The sequence below is a fragment of the Tubulanus polymorphus genome, chromosome 8, assembly GCF_964204645.1.
Source record: "Tubulanus polymorphus chromosome 8, tnTubPoly1.2, whole genome shotgun sequence".
NCBI classification, from domain to species: Eukaryota; Metazoa; Nemertea; class Palaeonemertea; order Tubulaniformes; family Tubulanidae; genus Tubulanus; species Tubulanus polymorphus.
In genome coordinates, this window is record NC_134032.1 from 12,575,296 (window position 1) to 12,588,427 (window position 13,132).

A 13,132-nucleotide genomic window follows, 5' to 3' on the forward strand; every position below is an offset into this window, starting at 1 on the left:
AGTGTCTACCAGTGAGCTGAACGCAAATCCAGGGCGTGTCAGTATTCCCGGCGAAGATCTCAAATTCCAATGCGGTTTTGGATAGAAAATCTTCTCTTTCAATAATATAAAACGCCACGTATGTAAATATAGTTAATTTACATAATGTTGTTAATATACTAAAATCCAGCGAGAAGAACTCGCTCCTGCTGCCGACAACCAAAAACATTGACCTGCGAAAAATTCACATATCGTTTCGTAAGGATAGATAGCTTCTACCTTTTGAACGCGAGAATCGAGAGCCCGATTTCAACTTTGTTTCACCCCGTCATCGATCGACGCGACCTTGAACGCCAGTTGGCATATTCCCCTACACGCGGTTTTTTGTTTTCCTCCCGCCTCGTAACGATAAGTAGTTTTTTCAAAGCTTTTCTGCGCGGAAATTCCGACATTCCGGCATATAGCGCGTCCCCCTCCGTGAAAGGATCTCGTCGAGAACCAGTTTTCAGTCTTCGCGAGGCCAACGCCCACAAATGACAACAGTTCAACCGTCCGCGAGCTATTTTACATGCGAAAGTTATATAGGCCGATCGATATGCAAATTCGACTTTTGAAATTTGAATACGGCGAAAAGTTAGTTGCTCCACGATGAAGTAGTTCATTTTTAACTACCCGAAGCTTAAGAGTTTTAACCTATAACTTTTGAAACTGGCCTGAAATATACGACATCAAAGTTTGACACATCGCAATCGTATCTCTCGTTAAATTTGGTTATTTTCAATCTAAATTCAATATCTACAAATATTATTGAAAGTAAGTTGAAGTATTGTAACTGTATTTATTGAAAGTAAGTCAAAGTCTATCGTGCAATCGACGATTTCTGAAGTTAAATTAAGCTGTCGTTTTAGAATAAAATCAATTGTTTTCAAATTTCTTAAGAGATATACATGTACATCAACAAAAATCCTCTTTTCAATAAGAATTAAAGTCCAATTCAATATTTCTTCGTCGGATTCGATTGGCCAAGACGTCCGCATCGGCCGAGGTATATATTTATACTCAAATCGATCACATGACACCTGTGTTTGGGAATGTTTTCGATGGTGATATAAATAGGGCACACGGTGACCCCATTTTACATGATGGGTTCAACAAAATCCTTCCAACCCCCTCCTCTATTCGTCTTCTTTCTATTTACCGCGCAGCACACGTGACTAGATAATGATATCGATTAGGTTTGTACGCATACGAACTCTAGGTGAACTCTGCGCTGTGTCAAGTAACCCCCGTACACACCCGAGTCAATAAAAATGATTATTTTTTGATACGAAATTGACGACTTTTCGGTGTGTATTCCATTGTGATATCGAATATCAAATAGATTAAGTTTATTAAACGTTGGCCTTCGCTCTAATTATAGAAAATTGCAACGTCGCCGAAAACCTATTCGAAAAAACGATCGAATCGCGAAATATACCTTAGTGCAACGTCATCGAAACATAACGGTCGATGAATTTGAAATTCAAAAATATTCAAATATAAATTTTATCGAGATCAAACTAAAATAAACTAGCTACAATAATTCTAACGTTTCGAAATTCAAAAATATTCAAATATAAATTTGATCGAGATCAAACTAAAATAAACTAGCTACAATAATTCTAACGTTTCGAAATTCAAAAATATTCAAATATAAATTTGATCGAGATGAAACTAAGATGAACCAGCTAAAATAATTTTAACTTACGTAATTCAATACCTAATTATTAATTAGGTGAAATAGGATACCTTGTATAATTTTTACTTGTAAATTTAGAGTTCTACTTCCCTTCAGTTCTAGTATCATCTTTGAAATATTTTGAAATCTAACTTTTTAAACAGTGTTTGGCTTGAGCCTCTTCGACGAGTAGCTATACAGATGAATAAATTATCTTAGTAGAATTGTATAAAAAGATATCATTTTACCTTGCTTTCAACTCGCTGCAGTAAAATCTAAATCTTGGCTCCATTTCCACTAGTCTACCAGGACTACATCAGTATACACGCTGTAAAGGTTCCCGGGCGTTGCGAGACAGTAAATCAAAAGTTCCGGGCAGAGAAAAATCAAATATATACACTCAGTGCTACTGACCGGCACCGAATGTCGTTCGGTGAATGTGTAACGAATCAAAATCCAGTCGAAATATATATACACGCATACAAATCAAAAGTTTATGCCCCCTTTCCGCGTAACCGGGTTCATTTCGCGTTAAAATACGCGCAATCTACCGTTCAATGCTGTATGTATTTCTGCGTAGATTTCCAGTCGTTCCGTGAACTGACGATTCGATCTGTGGCAAGCGAGTATCTCGTTGTTTCTTGTAGCTTATCTCGTATATTAAGTTGCGCAATATAATTGTGCAGTTCGGAAAATGTGGGAAAGTTTCGACGAATACGCGCGCGGCTGCGCGATTATAAAACTGTGATACAGAGAGATAGAGGGTTTGATTGACCTCGCGACGAACTCGTGCATTCTTCGTGACCCGTGATAGATTTTTACAGAGTTCCATGATTTTTACTACAGAGCACGATCGAAAAAAACGGTCGCGCATCACCACATCAACACACACGCACACGTATCAAAGAGACGACGATATTGTGACATCCAGAATTGCACATGAATTCACTTTCAAACCATTGAGTTGAACAGACAGTGCTGCTGGTCGCAGTTGCACCAGGCCCCTCTCAGTTCCACGTTTAGGGCAGTTTTATTCAGGACCGAGTTCCACAGTTTTGGGCAGTTGTATCAAGGACCCAGTTCCAATGTTTTGGGTAGTTTTATTCAAGACCCAGTTCCACAGTTTTTGACAGTGTTGTATGCAGGATCCAGTTCCACAGTCATGTGGGGTTTGATTTGATTCGGGCCTCAGTTCCACAGTACTTCATTCAAATGAATGAAATTTTATGAATCCTGAAAAACGATTTTCTATAATTAAATCAAAAACGATCCATAACGCTGAAAAGTTAATCACGCAGATGTCACCGATTGAATAGCAGACGATCTTCAACTGGCAGACGAATTAATTTAACATTGTATCCAGATGTTTACAGTACCATCACCGCAATGTACGTATAGGGTACAATGTTGATACATTATATTTTTGCCTCGTGAAAAATACGATGCACTCGCAGTGGATGGAAATTCGCTCGCTTTTATCTTGGAGTAATCATCTGGAGTAATCATCTGGAGTAATCATCTTGACAATCGGAGAAAATTCAGCAGTAGCACCACACATAATACACCGTAATACACCGAAAGTGTATTTTGAACTAGGTATCATCACTGTCTAGAATTTCAAAAAGCCTAATTGGGAATATATATTTCCTGCAATTTATTATCAACAAGCAATTATGTACATGTTTCTGTATACAAAATGTTATAACGAACAGAATTTTTGGTGACCTGCAATTCGTTGCAACAAGGAGTAAAACGCTGTATTTACGGTTACATTATTCTTAACGAACAGATTTTCGGTAAAAGAAAAAGGAGTTTTAGCGTTGCTTAGGCGATTCTTTGCGCCAAATCCCACCCACAAAACAACACTACCAAAAAATTTAACAATTCTATAAATCTGAAAATTTGAAATAACGAAAATATTTCTAAATTCGTAATATGCCAAAACCCAGCTTTACAACGTTATAGATTTTGATAAACTTCAGACTAATGCTTTCGAGGTATGCGATAAAATGAATTAAGCCCTTGTGAAAAAAGTTCAACAGGAAGGTAATCTGTCTCGTGTGTAAAATAATTGCTGAACTCACCAGACGGAAACCAACCCGAATTTGTGTATTATTAAGTAGCAAATAATTCGTTGACAAAGTTCAAAGATTGTTTGTAAGGTCACGACGCGTAAAGCAGTACAGACTATTTTCATTCGGCTTATTTAAAATTTACATGTCTGTCACCGATATATACGTATATGCACAGCACTGTCCAGACAGTCGAGTCCTCGGTGACCTCTGACAAATTACGAAACCTATATTCAATATACTAGAGTCTGTCTGGTGGTCATACGGGTCGTGCGAAAAAACAGAGAACAGTATATATAATCCAAGCAAATCAAAAACTAAAATCTTAAATGGACAAAATGTAATCATTTTTGTTGTTGTTGTTGTTCATTTCAGCAACTTTTCTTAAAACAAATGAGAAAAGCTCTGAAAATAAAGATATCGAAATTGTAAGAATTTTCTTTTTTCCAAATTTCGTTTAATGAATTTCAGTGAAAAAAACTACATTAACATTCCATAAGATACGAAGCAATTTTTCAATCTCGTGAAAGGTCAGGAAAGTAAAGTTCAGCACCTTTCAGTCAAAGGTGGATTTCTACTCATGAAAATAAATGAATTCGTCTAGGAAACGATACAGCCGCTGTCAGGTATTTGCGAGCTGTCTGAACCTGTAGGCACCACCTGTACTACTACTACTAGTCAGAAGCCGTTTGTCACGTGAAGGTTACGCGAAGGTCGTCGGGTCAAACAAGGTACTACCATAAATCAATTAGACGACCAAACGCGAAAAAAATGATAGCAGGCTAATAGAAACGAGACTGCGACTACAGTCTAATCGTTCTTACAGTCCTGTAGTGTGGCTGTCTCCACAGTGATCTATGTCACTCTACGATCCTAGTGTACCCACTAAGGTTCTTGGTGAATCTCATCGTCACAACAACGACTGTCTCGTTTTCGTAAGACAAGAGACCGTGGACTCGCGGACGTTTTTAGAATTTCCATGGTTACAACGCAAATGATCACACAAACTCGGGGATGATATTGTCATTTTCAGATCGAGAGATTAACATTCCCCAAAGAATTGCCGTAGAATGATCATGATCGAAGTGTAAGGCCTAATGCGCCTATACCCTGTACACCGTACTTTGGACCGAGAAGCGAAAAATTCCGAATTGAAGTGTCAACCATCAGATAGCGACGAAAAAGATGAATACAATTTCTTTTTAAACTGTGTCCTTGAACGCGTCGACCCACGGCAAATAATGCCCCTTTTATTTCGATTTATGCGTTAATTCTAAATCAAAATTGTCAACTGCTGACCCGTATTGTAAACAGAAAGGGGCAGGGTTCGAGACCGTGACTTTTTTCTAACCCGGGTCGCGCCGCCGGTTACCTAACAACGGAAAACAAAAATAAACTTAACAACAAGGTGATGACGTCATCATCTGTTTTTTAATGGCTTCACAGAAAGAATCCATAAAGAACTTTCTCAAGGTTTCGGGTTCTTTAGATAATTTTTTAGAGTCAAACGTAGTTCAATTCTTTCGCTTTCTCACTTCGTTGGCCGCAGTCGATGGAATGCTGGCAAGCGAGGATGAATGAATCGTTTGCCATCGTTGTGACAGTATAATCATGACGATATCGATTTTGTCTCAGTGCGACTCCGTTGCAGACGAACGTTTAGATGCTGATCACGTGACTGCTGGAGGTCAACACTGGCTGTCGTAGCGATAATTTCTTTGTCTAAAATCCACGAAACTTTCAATCGCCAAATACAACGCGTAAAATGATGTGTATATGTGTATGTATGTGTGGCGAATCCTTTGTGTTGTGAATTAACGTTGCCATTGAGACCTTGACCTAGCATATATATATTTAAACTAACGAGAAAATGCGAGAGAAAGAGAATTCTAGGTATTTTATGTTTACACCCTTGACCACATGCGTGCCCCCTTTCCGCGCACAGTTCCAGAAACCTGAATAATATCAGTGTAAATATTATCTTCGACCCGATGAGAAATTCCGATTGACCTTTCCATGGATGTAAGTCAAGGTCGCACCGTGATACGCAAACGATTTTCGCCCAGTTTCCGAGTAAAAATGAAATGCCAAAATGCAAAGAAAAACTCTAAGTATCTTAGAAATGATGAACAGTTTGGCTATCTTGGCTATCATAATGTTATGAACTTCCCTTGAAACTGGATAGGGCATAAATCATCTCAAAAATAACTTTTTTTCTCATTTTTCGAGTCTCAGTTTGTCATCATTAACTAATTGAAAATTATGTGAATTTATGTTTAGAAAATCCCCATTTTGCATCAAATCGAATGACCACGGGCGCTTCACAGTTCACAGATTCCAAAGGTGACATGAGCTTCCTTCAAATTTATCATTGAGATATCTACTGACACTTGAAGTTATGTCCGCCAGCATCAGACATACTGCGGCGCGCGAGGACCGCGGGATGACGCGCACTGATAAAAACGACTGGTAGACCAGGCTCTGATAGCCAGCCCGTTGGGAAAAGCGCCCGTTCGATAGATCTTGATCAGTCTGGTAAAAATTCGCTCTCAATTATCCGCTAGATGGCGGATGCGTTGGCCACGACGGCGAAGAAAGCATAGATGGCTTGGTCCAAAATAAGATCGGGGATGGCGCGCATGATGATTTGATTGCTGTGACATAAACCTACACTTGGGGCGTGATAATGGACTCTTCCAAATCCATTTTTCATCCCATTCATTTATGTCATCTGGCGCTCCTTAAATCCCTGGCACTCGACACTAAGTCTTTTCCTGTATTGACTGATTGATAAATCTCTTAACATACTACGTTATATAGTATTTCTATACGGCCCATACGGCCATAGAGATTCCATCTCTCTAGCAACATCTGCCATCATTCGTGTGCATTGTTCCGCCAGCCTAAATCCACCACCACGATCACTGTTTACACCGTGATTCCACTGTTTGAGATCAATTGTAATTTTATCGCGCATTCAAACAGAATGCGTGTGTTTGAGTTCTAATGCTTACTTAAATTAGCGCTCATATACTAGATACGAGATTTACTGTATTGGAATTATTGGCCTCTCGAACACGAGGGGGAATATTACGGCTTTCCTTTAGGCAATAAATGGTAGATGAGACTTGTTTTTCTGCAATATCGTGAACAATTTCGGGATTACATGCTTTTTACCTCAATTACGTCTTAACAATTTAGGTCTTAACTTAGGCGATGTCCGCAATGCTTTTGCGCTAACTTAGGAATATCGAAAAAACTAATCTTATCATTAAAGCTGTGTGGTACATTGAATATTGAATCAAATATCCATACTATAAAATATTGCGATGGTCTATTTCGAAACGTCGTGTCGTTTTTTGATATTTGATGAATAATTATTATTTTGAACGTTAAAGCTTTTAAATCTTGTAATCTATTCTCCACGCCTGCTTGAACCGGTACGAACCGTTTAACCGAGTTTAGCCCAGAGTGTCGATCGATATGGATCATCGATATAAGCTGGAAATAAAAAAAAGATTAAAGTAATTTCATTCAACCGGTCGGCGGACTTCAAGAGCCAATATGAACGACCAGCTAAAAGTCCAACGTCTACAACGGCGTGAGTGAGACTATTACCAAGCCACGAGTCTGCGGCGGTCTCGCGGATTTTAGTGCCGGGGAAGGCAGCATTAAAATGTGTTGTTCCGAAAACATCATTCCCCGTTATGTAACTGTCATTTCTATAAAAACTCACAGAGCATAGTAACGGGATGTGGAGGAAGCGCGGGAACTGGTCGTCAGGCCGGGTAGTATCGAAGTCGTCTGCATCTAACCCTTAGCAACGGATGCACGGCCGCCCGAACGTCTGCCTTGTGCATGGCAACGCGACCGCCGCATCCCGGTGGCTGCTGAGGTTGGCAAAACGCCTAGAAACGCAGAGCCTACATCATCACTCGGCCCACGGTTACGGCAGTCGAGTCATCGTCAAAAACCATCAAAGCACTCGCTCATTCCCAGAATCAAGGCGGCAACGACGATTCAAATCAGTCAAAAGTTAATTGACTTGTTTCTACGTCGTGAATAGACATAATTGGGTAATTAACCCGTCCGACACCAGGTGGCATAAATATTTGAAATATTGAAGTGGGGGTGAATTGTTACGTAATTATGATTCAATTATTATCATTTCGATGACAACCGTAGAATTAGCTTGTAGCACGCATAGTAATTATCGGTGACGTCATTTATTTCGGTCTAGATGTGTGGATGTTTGATTTTCAAATCATGCAAATATGTGATTGGGGCAAATATATAAACCGCAGGTTCAAACACGAACGAACTAACGTTTGCATTCTTGGCGAGTTTGACAAAATTTTACAAAATTAAACCCGTACTGGGGATGGCCATTTTGACTTATGGGAACCTTAGTTTTTCATATATTTATATCGTAATATTTTTTTTAAACTTTGAATTTTCTCGGTAAACTTTTCCTTTAAATGTCTCCGGAACCTTTTGCTGGAACCGTATTTTGAAATGGAGCAGGCGAAGAATATGCTATTTTCCACATGTTTGTAGCATAGATGCCTCTATGCCTATCCCCGACCCCTTCTGCGTAGCTGTGTCGGAGGCTGCAACCTAGATGAAATTGTTGTAAAGTTTGGAAAAGAATATATTCTTGAATCAGGAACCGAGAAATCTTTTTAACTGGCAACTTGAGTGTGACGCCGGAATTGCGTGACGCCGTCGCAGACGAATTCTCCACTCAAATGGATGAGTGTGGATCTAGTCATGAATGTTAGTATTTGAAAACATGGACTAGACCTACAATCATTCACTGAAGTAGACATGTATTAAAGTGCGGCAGACATTATCGAACCAATCCCTGTTTTTCGATGTTAAGAAAAAAAGACGACGACAACCTTCGCGAATATGGAACGAAATCCTTCCTGTCGGTTTCGGTGCGACGAATCCGGGTTTTTATATCGCGGAATGGCAAGAGTGGGTCGAAAAACCAACAATACGAAATCGATACAACGACAAGTTAACAATACAAACAATCTTGTCCCAAATTCGAGAGTAGTCTAACCATGTACATGAGAGAAAATAATGCATACGGTTTTAAACGTTGCATAGTAAACCGGTTCAAACGGATGAACCTAGATTTGAGACCCAAATCGAAAAGATACCGCGTGAATTGATCTAAGACTCTCGAAGAATGGTGAAAAGATTCTAAAGCAGAAATGTTGCGAATGAAAAAGACCGCTCGAAATTGATATTCGGAGACAAATTCACACAAACACCAATTCAGCTCTGAATCTGTTCAGATTTGGAAAAAAGATTCCGCACGAAAACGATATCAGATCTAAACCCCTCAATCCGCTGATCTTGTGGTGAGATAGGTGTATTTGTTGAGTCCTCTCTGTCCGAATTTGAAGTGTAAATCCACGGAAATCCTTCGCCGAAAATTCATCAGCGCTAAGCCCGCAAACTGGTCCCTTTTCGCGGCGTCTGATCACTAACTGCTAGCGTATATGGCCGAGCGGTGGGATTGGAAGCCCATTAAATCACCTAGCATTCCTCAACACAGAACAAAACCAACTCATTGAAACCCACAGTTCCGGAAACTTTCAACGCACTGCGCATGCGTTACCGTATTGTTCCCATTGTGACCGTCCGACAATGCGAGTCGTTAAACTCGCGAAATACGTTTTCAAAAGGCGTCCAACAGGGCCGGTATAGTTACAATAGGCAAGAGCTATTTTTGAATGAAGTCCTTTTCGAATTTGTGTTCATGCATACAAACTACTACTCTGTATAAATGAAGACAATTAATTTTGACGGGACGCGACTGTGGTCTAAAGGTTTGACTATATCTCTACGTAAAAGTTTTGTGGGATTATATTGAATGCTTTGCAATACACCGCCATGACAGTTTGCGCACAACACTGAAAGCCAGTAGCTTATCATAGTGCTATTTAAAGAAATTGATTCAAGCGTGGGTTTTTTAATTGAATAGAAATAAATATCAAACGCATAGATTTATAAAAAAAGAATCGTGCTCTGAATAGCGAAGAATGATAGAATGCGAACAAGATGTGACCTGTCCCCCGGGAGAATTGTCGGTAGGCCTAAGGCAATTACTGACAAAAATGTATAGGGAACAAGATTTCGCAGACGTTTTATCGCTTTCTGATTTTATCACTCATTTATTTATCATGTGATGTTCTATGCAAAGGTGGCCGTTTTAGTAGAAGGAGGCTTCAGGGTCGTATACCGGGGACCAAAATCCAAGCGCCAGGATATTCCCTGCACGAACATTCAGGCACAATATTCCGCGGTTTGTGGTCGGTGGCCGACCAGATATCAATTCCTAAAGTCCAACAGCCGCTGACTCCAGCAGACGTTTATCATTTTAACTCCCCTGAACACCGTCGACGCCTCGCCTAGTAATTCGGACTTCGGAGTAATCATTCTGGTTACTCCAAGTTCGGACGAACTAGTCCCTACGAAATTAGTCCGAGGTATAAGCGAAGTCCGAGTTAAGCATCGGGAAGATAAGATGGACATTTTGAAAAGAAATATATTTTGGTCTCTGTCCAAGTTGGTCATATCCGAATATAAAGCGTTGTTTATGGTAGAACCAAAAATATTTTAACTTAGAATATATATATTTTTTTCAAAACGGACAGTTTCAACGTCCTTTTAGTCGAGGGTTTCAGCGCCCATTAAAATGAGAAAGTTTTCAGCGCCCATTAAAATGAGAAGGTTTTAGCGTCCATTAAAAGAAAAAACCTGAACAATCTAGTTCTACATGTTATCTACATAGAACTAAAAACTTACAAAAGACATTTCCTTTTGTAATAAACTTCCAGGTCTCGCGATATTCTGTCGTTGACGATTCAAATATATCTATTGACAAAATAAATCTATTGACGAAGATGAAAAAAAAACCCCGATGAATAAAACTAGATATTCGCCCCCTAATTCTTACACCGTGAAATCTAACATTTCTATAGACCGGTTTTCATACTGTGTATAAAGAAAAAAGTTGTAACTACGCCACAAGACGATATACGAATATCTATAGTAAAAAAAAAAACTGGATTAGAAAATGCCCGAGGGTTCAACCGAACTAACGCCGGACCCCCTGGCGCGATTATACCTATCTCTCCCAGATTATTACTAAAGATGAATTCTATATCAAAACCGCCAACCTTCGCGGTAATTGTTTGGAGGCAAAAGAACATGTTTCGAAGATCTTTGACAAGAATTTTTGTTCTATTTATGAATGACGTTATATACGTTTTCTAGGTGTGTCGCAATTAAAATCTTCATGGAATCGAATGAATTCAACAAGTTACTTCTTGTGGAGGTGCGAACGAGTTTCCTGACGATTAGAAATAAAAAGATAACGAATTTGGAGCATGCAGTTGAATGTATAAACACCGATCCAAAATGGTAAAATCCCAAACAATAAAACGACTTTTAAGAATCATTCCAACAATTAACCACCGTTAATGACTGTGTTATACCTACGAGCAATTATCTGATAATGCTCGTAGGTTATACGCACATATTACAAGCTAACCACTGGTCAAGGGAACTAGTTCTATTGGTCTAGCAATTCTTGCTTTCTCCGTGCGAGACCCGAGTTCGTTCCCCGGGGATTGCTCGTTATTTCACTGTCACTGTTAATCGTTTATACAACTATTCACTAGACTAATCAACCGTCATCAGTAAAATAACCAGAACTCACAAGTATTAGTCTAGTTCTATGGTCTACTGGTTAGCACGTTCCACGAACTGGACCCGGGTTCGATCCCCGGTGAGTGCGTAGAATTTCACGCTGATCATTCTTTCATTCTGATCATCAGCCGTCATTAGTAATAGCTACAAACCGAAACTATGTCTCTAAGTTTATTGGTCAACTGGTTAACACGCTCGCTTTCGTACGAGACCCGGGTTCGATCCCCGGTGGGTGCGCATTATTTCACACTGTCACTCTTAATCGTTACCGGTACGCTGTTCACAAGGCTTATCAACAGTCGTAACTATAATGACATTTTAGTGAATAAGCAACTGGCAATTCTGGCTAATTGGCCATATTTCAGTAGCCCAACAAAATCCAGGCATCAATATGCTGCCATGGGCACCCCTGCGACATTCGTCATTTTCAGCATGAAGTCTGGACGATCACTTTTTGTAAGTGCGCTAATAAAATGACCAATGTCCAGCGTTCGTTCGTGCCTCAGGTGAAATCCTGAACACATGTCTGAAATCTAGGCGATCAAAAGGGCAGCATCGCACGCTGATTTGTATAAATTAACTACCGCCGATGGAAGTGTGTCAGTCAACGAGATGACACTCATTCGCGAAATAATCCTTGAAAAAACAAGCAATTGTGAAGAAGAAAAACTATAAGAGAGTACAGTGACGTTGGTTTTGACACAATTCTAAGGGCCATTTGTTAAGCTACTGAATTACTAAGTAGAAAGTCATACTCGGAAACCAGAACTCTTGATTACTCTGTTGATATCCTACAGAATATCATCGATAATTGATATCCTACAGAATATCATCGATAATTTCCATGTCTAGATTTTTTTTTTGAGGACCCGTTAACCCGGTTGTACTAGTGACACAGCAAGATGATACATATACGAATTCATATCCCACGCCGGATTGCGACAAGTTTTTGCTAGAAAACTTGTTTTCCATGAGCAAACTCAAAACTAGTTCAGGCAAATAATGTCATTTCGTACTATTGTTTTTGCTGCTACCGAGAAACCATGAAATTACGCCTCTTTTAAATGATTCAACGCACACAGTTTTTACGCTCAATTTTGTATTTCTGGCAATTTTATGATTACGATGATTGTCAAAAGCTATTCTATTTTCGCAACTTTGTAGGGTATTCATTCTGAGACTCAAAGAATGAGAAAAGCGCCGGGAACATTTTTGAATTCTTGAAAAAATGGATGCAGGGTGATATATACTAGACTTTTGATGGTGATGGATTTAAGGTCTTTTTCAATTTCTTTTTGGCTAAAAGTTTAAAAAAACTGGTTGGAATATTCTAGCAAATTCATTGAATCATTTTCGTTGTATAAAAGTCGGTAAAACCATTTGTAGGCTTCCAGGGCCCGGTTCCACATTTTTTTTAGTTAAAAAAAACTATGGAGTCAAATTCAACTCACTGCAATGGATGGAACTGGACCCAGAATCGCACGTCTAAAATCGGTCACTACACTTTAACTTTCTGACCCCTTTCTCATTTTATTAGATATACTGGATAAATCTTTTGTCAAGTCGAAGTTTGCCAACAATAGAAAACAATTGAAGAAAAACTTATTAAATCTATTTAGTTATTTCCGACGCCGGA